This window comes from Cyprinus carpio, chromosome B16, assembly GCF_018340385.1.
Source record: "Cyprinus carpio isolate SPL01 chromosome B16, ASM1834038v1, whole genome shotgun sequence".
In the NCBI taxonomy this organism is placed as follows: Eukaryota; Metazoa; Chordata; class Actinopteri; order Cypriniformes; family Cyprinidae; genus Cyprinus; species Cyprinus carpio.
Genome location: NC_056612.1, coordinates 28034535 through 28054150, shown reverse-complemented (window position 1 = coordinate 28054150; position 19616 = coordinate 28034535). Strand labels below are relative to the sequence as shown.

At 31.9% G+C, this 19616-nt stretch overlaps 1 protein-coding gene and 1 pseudogene across 1 annotated transcript in view; both read right to left on the bottom strand.

Moving 5' to 3' along the window:
• The window catches only part of LOC109051680 (fatty acid-binding protein 10-A, liver basic), a 677383-nt gene that overhangs the window by 139682 nt on the left and 518085 nt on the right, over positions 1–19616 (bottom strand). The gene's annotated exons all lie outside the window — the stretch shown is intronic.
• The window catches only part of LOC122140078, a 192976-nt pseudogene continuing 175438 nt past the window's right edge, over positions 2079–19616 (bottom strand).

Genomic DNA, 19616 nt, shown 5'->3' with positions numbered 1-19616 from the left:
TGTAGGTCGTTATATCTTTTTAGTTGATTTTAGTTTTGTATTATTTTTTTTATATATAAATTATGCTTTTCTTAGTATTTTACTAGTTGTAGTAAGACATTTTACAAATTTTACTATGTGGGTGTATCGCTAAGTTGTTTTTTTCATCCAGTTAAAACTGCAAATAAAAAATAGAAAATAAAAGTAAATTAAAATGCGCTGAAAATATGCTAATTATATTTTACAATTCTAGTGCATTCATTTCCTGTAATAAAAAATGTTTGAATAGTTCGTGCTTTACTAGCTTCAATGTTAATTTGAGGTTTAACTAGTAATAACCTTTAGAAAAATATGTAGCCACGACTATGCATGGATATAAAATACTTCAATTTTTCACCTTTAATTCATTTTTTTTTGACTTTCGGAAAATGAGCATTTGGGGCGGGACCAATATCTTTTGCTTCATATTTTAATGCTATAAATAATGGCAATTGCTCGTTGACTCGGGCCATGTTATGAGCGGGGGATTCATTCCAGATAATGATCCTGCCAGCGGCTCTGAGGATCTTATTTTACGAGAGACGCGTGAGGTCAGCAATAGTGTGTTGCGACGAGATCAAATGTGGTATTTATCGCTCGTCCTCCCGCCTCCAGCTTAAATCCCTGCAGCGTCTGGATACATCCAGATGGAAGAGGCGCTAGGTAGAGCTATTTATGATCTGAAGCAGGTTAGGGCTCATCTCACCTGTTTGCTTCTGATGTCTGAGAAAGAAACAGTTTGAGTCTGTTGAGTATCCAGCCTGTAGTAATGGCACATTTCTCTCATCTGAGTGCCAAGAGATTGGGTTTTCAGAACGACACAGCACACTGGAATGCATCGAGCGAAAGCTTACGATCAAAAGCCGGTTCTTAAGTTCACAGGCGCCGTTTCTGGAGTCACCCTCCGTTGACTTCACACACAGTATTGAAACATATTTATATACTGTTATAGGATTGCATTAATATAGACACTTTATGTTAGGACAATTACTCAAGTATTCATCTTGTTGTTAATAAAAGCACATATTTAATGCCTTTATCTGCAGACCTCTTTTAGATCCCTTAAAACAAACTTAACAATTAGATTAAAACTATTAATAAGCAGCAAATTAGGAGTTGAGTCTAAAGTTGTAGTTATACTGGGAGAATTAGTAATATTATATTAGATTTTTATGAGTATAACTTATTATATTTTCATTAGTTGTTTAGTAAATTTATATGCTTTGTGCGATTTTTTTATTTTTGTTTTTTGTTTGTATATTTATTTGTGTGTATATATATATACATATATATATATATATATATATATATATATATATATATATATATATATATATATATATATATATATATATATAGCTTGAATTTATTTTTGTTTTAGTAATTTTACTACTTCATCAAACTTATTTCCGTTATTCAGCATTGAAACTAAAAACAGGGTTTTTTTATTATGAAATTTTATGTCTTTCATCTAACATAAATTCATAATATTATTATATTATTATCGTGTTAGGACCCTTGCTGTCTACGGGAGGGTCAGAGATCTCTCGGATTTCATCAAAAATATCTTCATTATTTATTTATTTATTTATTTTAGTGGTTGTTTTAACTGTAAACCTTATTTTTGCACTGAAATAGGATTGCACATAATTTTGTTGTACTTTATGTAAAAAGACAATAAAGATTCTGATTCTGATTCTAATTTGTGTTCCGAAGATGAACAAAGATCTTATGGGTTTGGAACAACATGAGGGTGAGTAATTAATTAATGACAGCATTTTCATTTTTGGGTGAAATATCCCTTTAAGAACTAAAATGACAAAAAAATAAAAAGTAAATAAAAAGTAAATAGAAATATTAATTAAAACAACAACAAAATACAAAATTACTTAAAACTAAAATTAGAAAATATAAAAACAAAATACTAATTATTCAAATTATTTAAGTACTAAAATTAAATTACTAAATTTCTAGTATTAAAATCCTAAAATTAAATGAAAAAATATATATATAGAAAATCACATAAAAACAACAAAATGACTCAAATTTAAACTAAAATAAAAATATAAATAATGAATAAATACTGTAATGGTATAAATGATACTAAAATAACTTTAGTATGTAGTTGAAAGCCTTTTAAAGAGCTGACTGTATGATGGAGTGATGCTGTTCAGTGTTATTCTGACCGGAGCGGCTGTAGGACTCGTGGCAGGTGTGAGTGATTTCAGCGGCCAGGTCCAGGTAATGCTGCCTCTGTTCCGTCGGCCCGTCGTCAGCGCCGATGCCGATCATCCCGCCGGAGAAACAGGCCAGATGCCCCATCTTATGGTCCAGGATTCCTCCTCGCCACTCGGCCACATACGTCAGTCCACCCGGAGACTTCTGCACCAGGTTCGTCTCGATGGCCTGCAAACACAAACACAGCGAGATCGGTCTGCTAAATACAACACGGCTGGGATAGACTGACTGCAAAAAACCTGCTTTAGGATTTGCTTTGAAATTGCTAGTAAATTTCACAAATAATTGCAATGAAACTGCAAGTAACACACTGAATTAAACATGAAATTCTGAATTAAAGACTATGTCTTAAAACATACTTCAAAAACCCACTTACTATCTAAACAGCAACACCCTCCAATAAACATGATTTATATACTGTTATAGTTGTTATTAATATTTTAAATGAGCTTTTATTATTATATTTTCAACTTAGTGTTACTAATTTATAAAAATATGCAATTTTTATTAGCTTCCATATTTCTATTAATTTGAGAACTTACTGTAGTTCTAATTTTCATTGTTTTTTAAAAGTTTTTAGTTTAATAAATGATATTTTATTCCAGCTTCAATTAATGGAAATCATTTTTAAGTTTTAATAAAATGCTAATTTTGAAGTAGAAAGACTGAAATATTATAAAACTTTGCTTTGCTTCTTGTTTTACTTAAATAATATTTTTTCAAAGTCAAATCACTAACTAAACAGCTAACATGATTTACATATTGTTTTAGTATTTGCTCATTTTTAAATGAGCTTTTATGATTACATTTTCAGTTTAGTTTAGGCTTTAGTTAAAGTTTTTGCCAATTTTTCATATTTCTATATAGCTCAAATTTATTTCACCTTAAGTCATTTTAGTACTTCAACTTATTTATTTTAGTTTGTTGCCCAGGCAACATTTAAGTTTTTCATCTAATATTTATCTTATTCTAGCTTCAATTAACAAAAATAATTTTTTTTAAAATATATACAACTTTTGAAGAAGAAATGCAGAAATATTTTTGTTTCTTTTATTAAATGCTATTATAAATACTATTAATAATACTATTTTCTTTTAAACAGTAAAACAAAACTTTTGAAGAAGAAATGCAGAAATAGTATTTTCTTTTATTAAATACTATTATAAATACTATTAATAATAGTATTTTCTTTTAAACATTTTTTAAGACAAAGTCATCTTTTTTGTAAGAGTCAATTCACTTACTAACAAAACTGAAACACCCTTCATTTAACATGATTTATATACTATTTATTACAATTTTAAATAAGGTTTTATTTGTATTTTTCAATCTAGCTTAATTTCTAGTAATTTTATTATTTTTTATACTTCTATAAAGCTTTATTTGTTAGTTAAATTTTAGTAATTTTAGTACGTTAACTCTACAACTGTAATTTATTTTTCATGTAATATTTGTATTTTATCTCAAATTTACATCAATTAATTAATACTTTTTAATAGGTTTTTTTAAAAACAGAAATTTTGAGGTACAAAGACTGACAGTATTTTTTATTTATTTATTTATTTTTTACAAAGCATACCTTTTGTTTTATCTTCAACTTCAAAAAAAAAAAGGAAAAAAGTCTTTAACAGTGTAGCAGTGAATTCCAGCTCTTTCTGAAAGCATATTTGAGTGATGGAGCCTGAGATGCTGAAGATAATGCAGCTATTAATCGCGGCCGCATGCGGTTCCTATGAAGCACAGAAGGCTGGATGTGTTTTGTGTGAGAGTGAAGAAACATCCGCTCGCTTTGTAAAGTGCTTTGAAATAAAGGAGACGCTGGATTTCAATAAAGTATATATGAAGGAAGGTGTGTGTATGTTGCTGTAGGAGGTGACGTTTATGCATGAAATGTTTTATGTATAATATAAGACCGTATGCAGCGTGGAGAATTGAAGTCAAGCCTCATTGAGATTCTATCGGGACTTTGAGACTCGAAGGTGTATAAATCTGACAAAGACTGTATGAGAAAACATCTCAGAGTCAGAGTCTCTTCCTCTGTGTTTTTATGGTTTCACCTCTTTAGAGAAGCAGAAAACAGCGTAAACCATCACGGACGATCAATAGCGAGTGACTCATCGTTTGGTTTTGTTCTGCGAGTCCCACACAAAACTCGTTCAGATGCTTTTTTTTTTCGTGCATCACAGGTTTCTGCATTTTTGCATCATCAGATGTAAACAACCCACTTCAAGTCAACGTGAAATCAAAATCAGAGCATGACTATTGAGACAAACATCAAATATTATATCAGATGCAAACATTTCACATCAACTTTTCCACCAATAAAACCTCTCAAACTAATCAAAAGCATTGCACAAAGCACTGGATATTTGATAACATGTTTGATAGTTTAACATCAGGCGGATGAAATTGGCCTCTCCTGATTATAAATGTAATTAATATCTTGGCAGACCTCATTCTTCAAGGGAAACATTATGTAATGAAAAAATATAATATGCTAATTAAGTGAGAATGTGTTGGCTCTGTTATATTTCTCCTCTCAGATCATTATGAGGTGAAACTAATCTTAAACTTATCTAATCAAGCTTAAATTAAAGCATGCAATCTGTTTTACACACTTACCTTCTGTGCAGTCGCTCATTTCTACTTCTTTATTTTTACTGAACATACAGAAGACTAGAAATAGCATGTGAGTTGTATGAGTGCTGTGTGTGTACCTCCATGGCGCTGTAGTACATCTTCTTGGCCTCCTGATCCGTCTTGTCTGACATCAGGTAGGATTTGATCAGGTACTCGTAGAAACTGTCCCCAAGACCTCCGATAGACACGTGATCTGAGAAAAGCAGAGCAAAACAAAGTCTGAATCACACAAACCAGGTAAACCACAAGAAAACATGCGCAGGATGTATCTGACTTCAAAAATCATGATAAAACATAAATGAAGAATATGAAGCCTCATTTTAAAAGCAATAAGAATTTAACAGAAATAAGTCTACACAGAGGAAAAAAAAATATACAGATAAAACATTTGTGATGATCAAAAACACACACACTTATATTAAAATACGTCAATTAAAATAAATCGGAATAAATATTAAAATAATATTTTAATATTTAGAGAGCTTCACATTTATTAATAGTTAAAATATTTTTTAATTATGTAATTATAAGAAATCTTATAATTTCTGTATAAAATACATAAGTGTATAAAATAGAAATATGAAAGTGAAAGTCGTGACATTTGTCAAGTATGGTAACCCATACTCGAAATTGGTGCTCTGCATTTAACCCATCGAAGTGCACACACACAGCAGTGAGAAGTGAACACACCGCGGAACACACACCCGGAGCAGTGGGCAGCTATATATCCAGCACCCGGGAGCAACTGGGGGGTTCAGTGCCTTGCTCAAGGGCACTTCAGCGTGGGTATTGAGGGTGGAAGAGAAGCGCTGTTCATTCACTCCCTCCACCTACAACTCCTGCCAGCACCGAGACTCCAACCCGCGACCTTAGGTGTTACAAGTCCAAATCTCTAACCATATTATTTATACTACTTCATATTTTTGTTGTATAATGATTAATAATTTTAATTATAATAAATCACACATACGCACACACACAAATATATATATACAGTACAGACCAAAAGTTTGGAAACATTACTATTTTTAATGTTTTTGAAAGAAGTCTCTTCTGCTCATCAAAGCCTGCATTTATTTGATCAAAAATACAGAAAAAAACAGTAATATTGTCAATATTATTACAACTTAAAATAATAGTTTTCTATTTGAATATACTTAAAAAAAAAATAATAATAATTATTCCTGTGATGCAAAGCTGAATTTTCAGCATCATTACTCCAGCCTTCAGTGTCACATGTAACATCCAGTCTATCACATGATCATTTAGAAATCATTCTAATATTCTGATTTATTATGAGTGTTGGAAACAGTTCTGCTGTCTAATATATTTGATGAATAAAAGGTTAAAAAGAACTGCATTTATTCAAAATAAAAAAAAAATTCTAATAATATATATTCTAATAATATATTTTTCTTTACTATCACTTTTTATCAATTTAACACATCCTTGCTGAATAAAAGTATTAATTTTATTTTAAAAAAAGAAAAAAAAAAAATTACTGATACAAATTACTGACCAGTAGTGTATATTGTTATTACAAAATATTTATATTTTAAAAAACATAGCTTCTTCTTTTTTTTACTTTTATTTACATCAAAGTATCCTAAAAAAGTATCATATGTTCTGAAAAATATTAAGCAGCAGAACTGTTTCCAACTTTGATAATGAATCATCATATTAGAATGATTTCCTAAAGGATCATGTGATAATGATCCTAAAAATTCAGCTTTGCATCACAGAAATAAATGATATTTTAAAGTATAATAAATTTAAAAACAATTATTTTAAATTGTAATAATATATCACAATATTGGCATTTTTTTCTGTATTTTTGATCAAATAAATGCAGGAAACTTGAGCAGATGAAACTCTTTCAAAAACATTAAAAAATAATAATGTTTCAAACTTTTGGTCTGTACTGTTTTTGTTTTTTTATGTTTTTTTTTTTTTATATTTATATATTATTGTAAATTTATTTTTTTTATTTGATTATAATAAATCATATAGAAATAACATGTAGAAATTATTATATATATATATATATATATAGAGAGAGAGAGAGAGAGAGAGAGAGAGAGCTTCAAATTTATTAATAGTACAAAATATTTCATAGAAATATACAAATACTTCTATCTATCATCTATATATATATATATATATATATATATATATATATATATATATATATATATATATTATATTTTTAAATATAATTGTGCATTTCCATCCAAATTTTTGTTTTTGAGGTTAAATATCAGCAGGTTTCATGCAATTCATTCTGTTGATTCTTGGGATCATAAGCGAATGCTTTCTATTAATATGCACTCCCTTCATTGTGCTGGGCTCACGGATGATCCGGGTTCTGTAATCGGAGTCAACAAGCACAATGGCAGGAATGTCGGGATCCGCCCTGCGCTCTATTGACATGTAAATCAGAACGCTCATCACTATCACTGACGCTCATTAGCTCATTAGCACTGCAGTCGCAGATTACATTCAGCCCGCTCAAGAAAAAACACCTTCTCCTGTTTTTCAGGTGAATCTGAAAGATTCAATTTCCAGAAAGGTAATGGGATTTATTATCATTTTAATAACTCTTGGCTGTGGGCTCATGTCCCTGCTCGGCTCAATCCGTGTCATGTGTTCCAGAATAATTGCACTGTGAAACTCAAAGACGCCACAGAGAGAAAAATCCAGAACAAATAATAACACAAATAAATGTCTACAGCAGCAGTCTAAAGTCTGGACATCCTCCAGTGAATTTATGCTCTTCACGAACTTAATTCGATTTCAGTCTGCTTAAAATATAGAAAGCAGCTTTGCAGACAATCACAAATTGAACCTGTGAGACACAACAAAATAATACATCTGTACAAGTCTGAAGATGTGGTTTTTTTCACTGACATTAATTTTGTTCTGCAAACTTTATGAGGATGGCATTTAAACCCAAAATATTGTTTCAGACCTTCACATGGTTTAAGCTCTGGGTGCGCATAAAAAATCAGCTTTCCCTTTTCCCAACATATTAGGAAGAGACGCTGTTAGCTAAATTATATAATCTCTTCACACGATGCATATTTATTTATTAGGCCATATTTGTATATTATCATAATTCACACCAAATGTGCATGTATCTGGTGCCTTACTATTTTGCATGAATAAAAAAGCCTATTTTTTGAGTTAAGATATTTTTGCATTGCATGTTGGTATGTCTTGCTACATCGTCCTGTTTTAACAAGAAATGCATCAACAAACTGCACTAATAAAGCTAATATATCTGGCACACACTTGATTATTTTTTATAGTACAAAAATATATTTATAATTATATTAAATATATTTAGAATTTAATAATAGCACTTCATATTTATTTATAGTAAAATATTTAAATAAAATACATATACAATTATATAATCACACACACACAATTTAATTATTTTAATATAATATTTTAATATTTATAGTACAAAGCATGTTTAATTTTAGAATTACATTATAATAAATCTCAGCATAAAATAGAAATATGATCATATTTATTAAAAGTAATACTACATATGTGTGTGTAGTATAAAATAGTATTATTATAATTATATTAATCACATACTAATTGTCATTATTATTACAATAGCTATTTTGATATTTATTCACAGTATTATATAATATTTCATAATTATATAATAAGTAATTTTAATCATAATAAATCTTATAAATATGTTTTTATTTTATGCTGAGATAATTAATTAGATAAATTAAAATATAAATATAATACTTATTTATAGTAAAATATTTATATAATTACATAATTATAATGAATATTACATAGTATAAAATATTATTGTAAATATTATGTAAATGTTATTATTGTAATTATTGTATATATATATATTATTGTAATAACTATTGTGACATTTATGTATTGTACTTCATAATATTTTATAATCATATAACAATTAATATTTTTTATTATAATAAATCTGTAAATAACATCTAATAACCCCAGTCTCCTTCCATTCCACACACACACACACACACACACACACACACACACACACACACACACACACACACACACACACATATATATATATAAGTAATGTAGTTGCTGCTGGAATCAAATGATTTTAATTTCTTGTATTTCTACACACACATGACGTTTGTTGTATAAAAGTTTCTGCTAAATGAAGAAATGTGTTACAGCTACTCACGCTGTGTACCCAGTTGCGCGCTGACGGGACTCAGGAAGTTGGGATACAGACCGTGAGGCTTCTCGATTTTGTTGTTCAGCAGCTTTCCGGATGTTCATCACCTAAAGAAAACACAAAATCATATGGGGTTCATTCACGAGCAACCGCTGATCCCTGTGACCCTCAGGGCCTTCAGCGTGAATCATCAGCACGCAGAAGGACTCTCAAGCCTTCTCTGTGAACAGGGGGTTGTCCCGGAGAGCTGGGCACAGTGGAAGGAATTCCCAGGTGCAGCGTGCCGGAACTCTGCCAGGATGCTGCTGCCAGCCGATGGCCCAGCCCCAACTCCAGCTGGTGAGCCCTCCTTCATAGCTAACAGAGAGCAGAGCCGCCTCGTGAACACAGAGCAGACCAGACGGGAAGGAAAACACGCTTTAACGACACAGTGCTGCTTAAAAGCCTTCGCGCCCATATCCCACACGAGAGACTCACACTAGCTGTGCCATCCATAATGATGCCATTAAAGATTCTAGTGAAGAACAACAATACAAATACAGGCTTAGAAATAGAATAAATGTATTGCACCTGGGAGCATCTCGGGTGATTTTTTCCCAAAATCCAAAGCATTCTTCTACTCATAAAGGTTTTGACCACCAAAAGATGCATTTTCTACACTTTATCTTCATGACAAAAAACAACTAAAAAAATAACATGCATTTATTTTTATTTTAAGGTGTTAAATACGCAGTTGAGATTAAGTGAAAACTATATTTTTAATCAGTCATTTTGTCATATCTTTTAAAACAAACCGCAAAACTGCAACAAGATATTGGGATTTGGTAATGGAAAATATTTTTTGGAATGGAATGAATTAATTTTATTTTATTTTCCCATTGATTCTTTGTTGATATTTAGTCATATTGTAAAACAAGACAAAAATATTGATTAAAATATTTTTATAGTGCATTTGTCTGTTTCAGTGTTATTGTAGATACTGTTATAGTTTTTATTCATATTTTAAATCAGTTTTTATTTTTGCTTTTTAAAAATAGAAAAATTTAATTCTGTAATTTTGTTGTGTTTATATATATTATATATTTACACACACACACACACACACACACACACACACACACACACACACACACACACTGTTTTTATGAATTTTAACTCGTTTTAGTTAGTTATTTTAGTACATTGAGTTATATATATATATATATATATATATATATATATATATATATATATATATATATATATATAAACTGAGAAGTTTTGCTTTCTTGTGCAAATTGATTCTTTAAATGTTTAGATATTTTTACTTGAAAATAACATGAAATTAGAAATAATTTATGTTGTGCATTTTGTCCGTATGCACCAAAATATAGTGAAACTTTTGCTTTTCCATGCAAATAGATCTTTTAAAAGAAAGTTCATGTATTTTTACTGGGAAGAAAAAATAGACAAAAATTTCAAATTATAAATGATTTTTTTGAAGTGTATTTGTATGCAATAAATTATACTGAGGTTTATGCACTGAGTAAGTTTTGTTTCTTGTGCAAATTGATCTTTTAAGGAGGTTTGTATATTTTTACAAAAAAAAATGCTTTAGTGTTTTTGTCGATATGCAATAAAATATACTGAGGCTTATGGCTACAATAACATAGTGTTTGCAGGACTCCATGCAAATTGATTTTTTAAAGATTTATTTATTTATATATTTTTACTGGAAAATATTGCTTTTTAGTCATTATACAACAAAATATAGCGGGTTAGGTTTACTTACACAACCACACATTTTCATCTTGTGCAAATTTACTTTTAAGGAGTTTTTAGATATTCTTTACTGACGGGATAAATAAATAAAAAAATCATTATATTTGCTAGTGTATTTGTCACGCTGTATATATGCAATAAAATATACCCTACGAGGCTTGAGCTACCAAATTTTGCTTTTCTGAATCTCACACAAACTGATCTTTTGACAATGTTTAGCTTACTGGAAAACAAGACAAAAATACTGATTTAAACTGATTTTTGTAGTGTTATGGTCTGTGTGCAACTATGTAAATATCTGAAGAGCAGTTTGAACAGCACATCCAGAGCCTTTTATTCTTTGTTTTGATTAAATGGCATTAAAATTTGATCGGTTGTTCAGGAAACAGAGAGATGCTTCTGCTTGTGATTTTACGCTTGCAGGTCTCACCCCTATCGAATGGGAAAAAACTGAGAAAGAGAGAAACAAGAGAGAGAGACAGAGATGCTGAATGAACTCTGAAATGAACCGCTCTAGATTTTGGGCTTTCGCTCCTCCCTGCAGGATTGCTTCGTGAAAACTGTGGAACTAATTCACAAGATTATTTGTGTCTGCTTCTTTTGTGAGAGCGAGACACACACAATACCGCTTCCCCTTCTGAAGCCAACGATCAATAGCACTGACGTCTCGGGAGGAAGAGGAAAAGCAGAAAAACCAACCAAAACCCGACCCCCCCGCCACAAAACAACTAGAGTTTGTTAAACAAAAAGGCAGAAAGAGTTCACTAGTGGGGAGAAAATGACTTAAAGCCCATTTAATTTAAACAGAAGACCATAATTGCCTATTTACTTTTGTTTGCCTTTGAAATTATGCAGCTGATGACCAATAATAATATATAACTGTAAGATTTTTAATACTTATTATTAATAAGATAGTACTATTATTAAACTATACTAATGTTAAATAGTTCTATACTATTGTGTACTATATAAAGATAAATCACTTGGGGTGCCAATATATTAAGATAGAATATGCGTAGTAAAAATGGAGATCACTGATCAACATTGAATATAATCTCAATGTTTCCGGCGCAGATAGTAAATGATTTTCTGAAGTCATGTGACCTGAGACTGGGGTCATGATGCGAAAGTCAGCTGCGCATCACAGAATAAATTACATTTGACCATATATTCAATTAAAACAGGTATTTTAGAATCATAATTATATTTCCATTTTGTTTTACTAGTTTTTATTGTGTATTTTATCAAATAAATCAGCCTTGGTAAGCAGAAGAGCATGCTCTCTTTCAAAAGAAAGACACTGACAAGCAGGTGGGTAAACGCCATAATAAGAGCTGCGAATGCAGTAGCTATGTTTCCATCCACCTTTTTTATGCACATTCTTCAAAAAAACGCTGGATGGAACGCCAAGATGCGCATAGATTCTGAAAATGCGATAAAAAAATGTAATTGAGTAGGATAAACTTTTTATCCGATAATAAAAAAATGTGCATAAACTACAACAGAAACACATTTACTGAAAAATTTCCACCATGCACATTGAAAAAGTCATGTGACTGAAAAAGCTATGAGATGGGATAACTCGACTAACCAGCGGACCGATCTCGTTCACAGCATCTATATGTTGTTTCTGCCTGAGCAAAGTCTGTCATCAAAGTATTTCTGTATAATTACTGTCTTACATGACTGCGTTCCCCAACAGTAGGCATCCACCTCTACAAGCAATGACTCCATTTATCATGTTACGTCTGCTCTCTCTGAAGCGCAAGTCATTTATTACATATGAAAATTATTATATTCAGTGGCTTCTCCTAGTTTTCTAAGAGATATTTAGTGCCAAGTTATCAGGAAGTGATGATTTTGTTCTCTTTGACTCGTTGGATGGAAACGGTGCTTTATTCGCAAATGTTTTATGTGATATTCCAGTTTTGCACATAAGTTAAATTTGCATCTTTGGATGGAAACATAGCTAGTGAGGTGAGTTCGGTCTGTGTCATCATGACTAACCTGAGCGCTCTTTCTCCCAGCCCATCTGCGGGACCTGTTACTCATCTAACTGGAATTAGTGTGAGAATCAGTTAATTAAATTTGCCTGCAGCTGTCAGAGCCGTGCACGGTGGGCGAATGGAAGCCAGGTGGGCGGCAGGAGTGCCAGAAAGCGTCTCTTTCTCTCAGAAAGCCTATTATTTGAGACACATGGCATTGTGAATGGACGGTCGAAGCTGGCGTCATATGCTCACCTGCCCAGGTTAATGACTCCTCTGGGAATGCCGGTGGGCGTGTTGAAGGCGGTAACAACTTCTCGCCCAGCTCCACCACCTTTGCTTAAATATCTGCCAAAAAAAACAAACCAGAAGAGTAAACGGTTAACAACTAGGATACACATCTATGAAGCTGTTTCCTCACATGCACACACTTCCTCAACTCTCTTGCATGTACAGAGCCCATATTTCTATCACTTTGCTGCATTTTTCCTCCCATGCAATCCATCAAAAACAGTCAGATACATGAGTTCAATGCAGCAACTTGATAAAAATTCTTCATTTGTATTATGATTCACTGATGCTTTTTGAAAGAAATTACAATTTTTATTAGGCAAGGATGCTTTAAATTGATCAAAAGTGACAGTAAAGACATTTACTGTATAATGTTGCACAAGATTTCTATTTCAAATAACTGCTCTTTTGAAATTTCTATTCAACAAAGAACCCTAAAAAATTAAATGTATCAGGGTTTCCACAAAAAATATTGGGCTGTTTACAACATCGATAATAATCAGAAATGTTTCTTGAGCAGCAGCATATTAGAATGATTTCTGAAGATCATGTGACACTGTAGATCTGAGTAATTGATGCTGGAAAATACAGCTTTGATCACAGGAAAAAAAAATATATTTTACAATTTATTGACACAGAAAACGTTTGTTTTGAAATGTAGAATAAAACCTCACAATTTTACTGATATTTTTTGCTTAAATAATTGCAGCTTTGTTGAGCACAGAAAGACTTTGCTCAACACAAACTTGTATTGCAAGTATGCCAAAAAAGATAAATAAAAAAAATGCAATGATAAACATTTCAAATACATTAGAGAGTCCAGTTATCAGAATAATCAGCATTAATAAAAAATTTGTATATATTTGTATTTTTGTTGAAAAAAAGATGTATATAAACATTTGTACAAAGTTGCATTTTAGTTGCAAAAATATGTCTGAGGTGCAGAAAACTCGCAGACTAGAGCTTACTGTCCTTGTTATATTTCAAGTGCAACAGCAATATTTCTCAAATACACCCCAAAATGGACTCTTCAAACATCTTGAACCCAAACAACCCAGTTATCACTTTTTCAAAACTGATTTAAACTTAACGTTGTGCAGCAGAATGTGCAGAAAACCGAAAGTGCAGAACACTGAGATCTCAAGACGTGTTTTTAACACTCATGACGGCAATAACACAAAGACGGCTGAAAATACGGCCGGTGACAGAGATATTTCTCTCCAAGCTCTTTTAGTGCTGCTTGCTAAGGCAAACATCACTATTATTGCTTCGATTTAGGTTGGGAGGATTTGAACAAACCTATAAACCTCCAGTATTAAACTTCAGATTGTAACTCGTCCCATATCAGACTTGTGATTTTCACCTGGTGGGAGATAAAACGGGTGTAAACAAAAAAAAAATCCCATACAGTTGTACTGAAGATCAAAATAAAACCACATAGCAACCATTCAGAACACCTTAGCAACAAGGTAGCAGCTTATTACGGTACAAGAAACACTGATGTTTGGCACCAAAATAAATCATATTTATCTGAGTTGTGAATGAGTTTTGCAGTACTAGTACTTAATTATGATGCAATAAAATGGACTCAAGCATAACAATGGACAGAAAATGTCTTCCCACTGAGTCATGTGAAAGAAAACAATGTGATAGTATATGATTCCACAAAAAACTCAAAAAGATTGAGTCTGACTACTGAACCAGAATGATTCTTATGAGTCAGTTCTGTTAATGAATATTTCAAGGAGCTTTGATTCAATCAGAAGAATCATTTACTGAACTGAATCAATTTAGAATTAATCAACATCAATGAACTGCACTGAAGTTATCATTATTTTCAGTGAAGCAAGTTTGCATCAGTCACAAAAAACTGTCTTCTATAGCTTTGTGTTTTTAAAGATGAACATTTGCTGATATTCAACAGCATGACTTGCAATTTTGCACAGTTTTATAGACACAATATTGGCAGTTACTTTTTTTTTTTTTTTCTCTGAAACAAAAATAGTTTAAAATAGAAATGTTGTTCATCCTACGAAAGCAACATACAGCATAGTAGGTGGTGTTTGGGTTTCTGAACGAATCCACAAAACGGTTAAGGAAATGATTCAATGACTCAGTCATACAGACTTGATTTTGTTCCTGACTGAATCAGCATGATCGGAATCAGGTGGAATGAATGAATTGCTGCTAACTACTTCAAATGTAACTAATGTAACTGAAAGAAATGAAAGAAATAAAAAGTATAAAGTATATATGCTATGGCACCCACTTTAGGGTTATGTACTAATTAACTTAAAACACTAAATGTTAGAATTAACAGAAATAACAAAAATGTAAAAAATAAAATAATACAATATCATAATTATTAGCTCACAGCTATTGACACATGCAAAATTTCTATTTTTCTTAATTTCAAGTACTGAAATAACTAAAATGAAACTAAACTACTAGAGAAAGAATAATCAAAATTATACAGACATTAAAAAAAACAGAGCACATACACACACACATAAACTATAACAAACAAAGTAAAAACAGAAAAGTAAAAACACACACAGAGTATGAAGTAGGTGGTGCTGTTTCAGAATGAATCACGAATCAGTTAAGGAAATGATTCAATGACTCAACGTGAGAAATTTTGCACTTGCAACTAGCTGAAATAAAATAAGCTTTATCTATACTTATTGTATATATATATATATATATATATATATATATATATATATATATATATATATACACACACATATATATATATATACACACATGCATATATATACACACACTACATATATATACACACATACATATATATATATATATATATAATATATATATATATATATATGTTATACTATATATATATATATATATATATATATACAGTACAGGTCCAAAAGTTTGGAAACATTACTATTTTTAATGTTTTGAAAGAATTTCTTCTGCTCCTCAAGCCTGCATTTATTTGATCCATATACAGAAAAAACAGTAATATTGTTATAGTATTTCATTTAAAATAATTGTTTTTAAATTTATCGACTTTAAAGTATCATTTATTAATCGGTGATGCAAAGCGTGAAGCTTTTAGTATCATTCCCACATGATCCGTTAAGAATCATCTAATAATGATTATTCAGTATCAAGCTTGGAAACCAGTTCTGCTGCTTAATATTTTTTTAGACACATGTGATACCTTTTTTAGGTACTTTGATGAATAAAAAAAACAAAAAAAAAAACAACATAAAAAAGACGCTACGGTTGTTTTAATATAGATAGGTGTGTAATAACACTATACACTATCGGTCAGGTAATTTGGGGTCAGTACTTTTGTTTTCTTGCTTTCTGTTGCTTTAAAAAAATCAATACTGTTTATTTCAGCAAGGATGTGTGTTTAAACTTGATAACAAGTAGATAGTAAAGAAATATATTTATTAGAATATATATTATTAGAATTTTTTTATTTATTTTTGAATAAATGCTTTCTTGTTTTAACCTTTATATTTCAATCAAATATATTAGACAGCATGAACTGTGTCCAACCAGATACCCCCCCCCCACCCGATCAAATATTAGAATGATTTCTAAAATGCTCATGTTGATAGACTGGATGTTACATGCTGATCATCTCCGGTGGACGGCTAGAGAGATGTCCGCGTGTTGACGTCCCCACCACCAAATGTAGCTCGCTTTGCAGCACAGGAATAAGTATTTTTTTTGTTAAAGTAGAGTCACCATAGAAACATTATTTTAGTTGTAATAATAGTCACAATAGTACTGTTTTTTCTGTAGTTTTTTGATCAAATAATGCAGGCTGAGGATCAAAAACTTCTTTCAAAAACTTAAAAAATAGTATGTTTCACACTTTTAGACCTGTACTGTATAGATATATTTATAATGATATAGTATATATATATAGCTATATATGTAATAGACAAACTAATTATATAATTGTAAGACCATCATGTGATTTGAATTTATACTGGTGTAATGTATCATTGTGTATATATATATGATATATATATATATATACAGTATATATATATATACTATATATATATCTATATATATATATATATATAGTATATATACACACACACACACTCACACAATACACACCATATGGAGAGAAACATGATGCATACAGTATATACCAATTTATGATACATACACACCTACATTAGTGTTTTTGTCTGGCTCATCCTAAAAACCAATCTGAGTTTGTGGTTGGCCACTGAGTGCAGAGTTCTTGTCACCAGCAGAAAGGCCTAACGCCAGCCTCTCTTCAGAAGCACTGGCTCCTGCTTAATGCACTGCAGGCAGCCGAAATGAGGGCTGAGATGAGAAGGACAGGAGAAGAGCAACCTGATTGGCCCCCTGCACTCGTGTCAGAGAGATCACTAATGACCCATAGCTGGATACACCGACTCCATCAGAATCACATCTGTGAGGCTTCCACCTGCCAGAGTATAAACACACACTAACATATTAAAGGAATAGTGCAACTTGTGGAATGATAATACTTCTGTCAATATTTACATCTGCCCTCATGTCGCTCCAAATGCATGCATTTCTTTCTTCCATGAAGCACAAAATAACTTTTATAAAATAAAGTGGAAATGAAATGGATGCTTTAAAGCTGCGAAATTATAATACAGCATCATAAAAGTATGATGATGTAGGCATATAACTTATGAAATTCCCTGAAAAAAAAAAAAAACTGATGTAGGATTTACTTTGAAACTATTTTCGCACAGAAGTTACTAATAAATTTCACAATTAAAGACAAAGAAATGTCAACTAACAGAGTTAAATGTGAAATTTTAGTAAAAGATGACGTAAAAGTATTCTCTTGTAAAAAATACTGTAATATACATGCACTGGCAACTTAGGCTTTATTTACAACTTAATTTTTTTTATATAAAATTCACTCAAAATATTAAATATTGCATAAAAAAAAAAACATAGAAATATATAGTAGATTAAATTTCACTGTCAAACAAAACGAGGAGCACCAGAGGATTGAAATCTTCTAAAGCCTTCAGATTCAAAGTGAACCTTTATTTTTATAGCTGAAATTTCAATCTGTTCCTTACATAAAGTCACTATATGCATTCAGAAGACTTGAAATATAATGCATTCATCATATGGACTACTTCCATGGTGTATTTATGGTGCATTTTTGTGATTTTTGGACAAAAAAACTGTCATGGTGATAAGTAATAATAAACAGACAAATTGGATTCTCAAGTGAACTGTTCCTATATAAGTCCATGGATCTGCTTCCGATCCTGATTGTGGGGGCAAATGTGCCATGCATGTGCGAAGCACGACGCAGCAACCGCGCAAACATGATGTCACTTTCAAAGTACTGAACACAAAAAACCACATCCGCTCCACGAATACATTGCAACTCCTAAAATATTACACGATTAATGGGGATGAAATCACAGGCTGATTATGTGTACATTTTCAGCAGGGACACACCTCGAGCGGGAGAGGCAGCTCGCCGTAAGCGTACCTGGACCTCCTACGAGAAATGCAGCCCATCATCCAGCAGTCTGCTCAATTCACCTTACAACATGCAGGCAAAGGACCTATTTCTGCTGCATTTTAAGGAATGCTTTGTGCACAGCTCAGCAAACTGGAACTGAACTTTTTAAAAGGCTATTTACTGTTGAATACTTTATCCGATTGAGAAACTCTCACCTTCCCAAAGAAAACAAAGAGAGAGAAAAATTTGGAAACAAAAACAAAAAAAAAGCCATAAATGATCTGCTCCCGTGAGGAATGGCTGATGCAGCCAGCAGAGTTCTATTTATGCGGTGACCGTTTGAACAAACCTCATGAGAGAACCATCCCGGGAGGTCACGATTTACAGACACCTTGCAGCGCATATAATTCTGCGGCGCCTAAATATAAAGACCCAAAGCTTACTATTTGTAGAAACATCCACACGTTAATGAGTTGATCAAGAAACATGTGAAAAAGTCACCAAATAGAGTTGTTTATGGATGCTGACTTTGGTATCAAAAAACACGATTCTTGTCTGACTTTATCAAAGTTCATTTAAAAGCATTCGGATTGTCTGCGCGGACCAAGACAGAGACAACGTCTCTTAATGCTGGGGAAACTTCAGCTTGGTTTTTCCACAGAAAAAGCAGGATTTATATAGTAAGACATATCCAGAATCTGACAGTTACAACAGAAACATTTGAGTCCACTCACCCCACATACTGAAGCCAACAAGTGAGTAACTTATTGAGACAAAGACCCAGGGTTCCAATCCACCGTCAATGATACAGGCACGAGGGCAAAGCACAGGAAACTGCCTTTACTAGAGAAGGAGAGAGGAAATTACTACAACACCGAAACTAAGTTATAAGCAGCACTAGCGCGGCGCTCTCAACGCAAAGAAATCTCACAGAAGACCGCCAAAATTACATCCTTCACTCCACCTGTTTACTCCGGGGCAACCCTTTCCA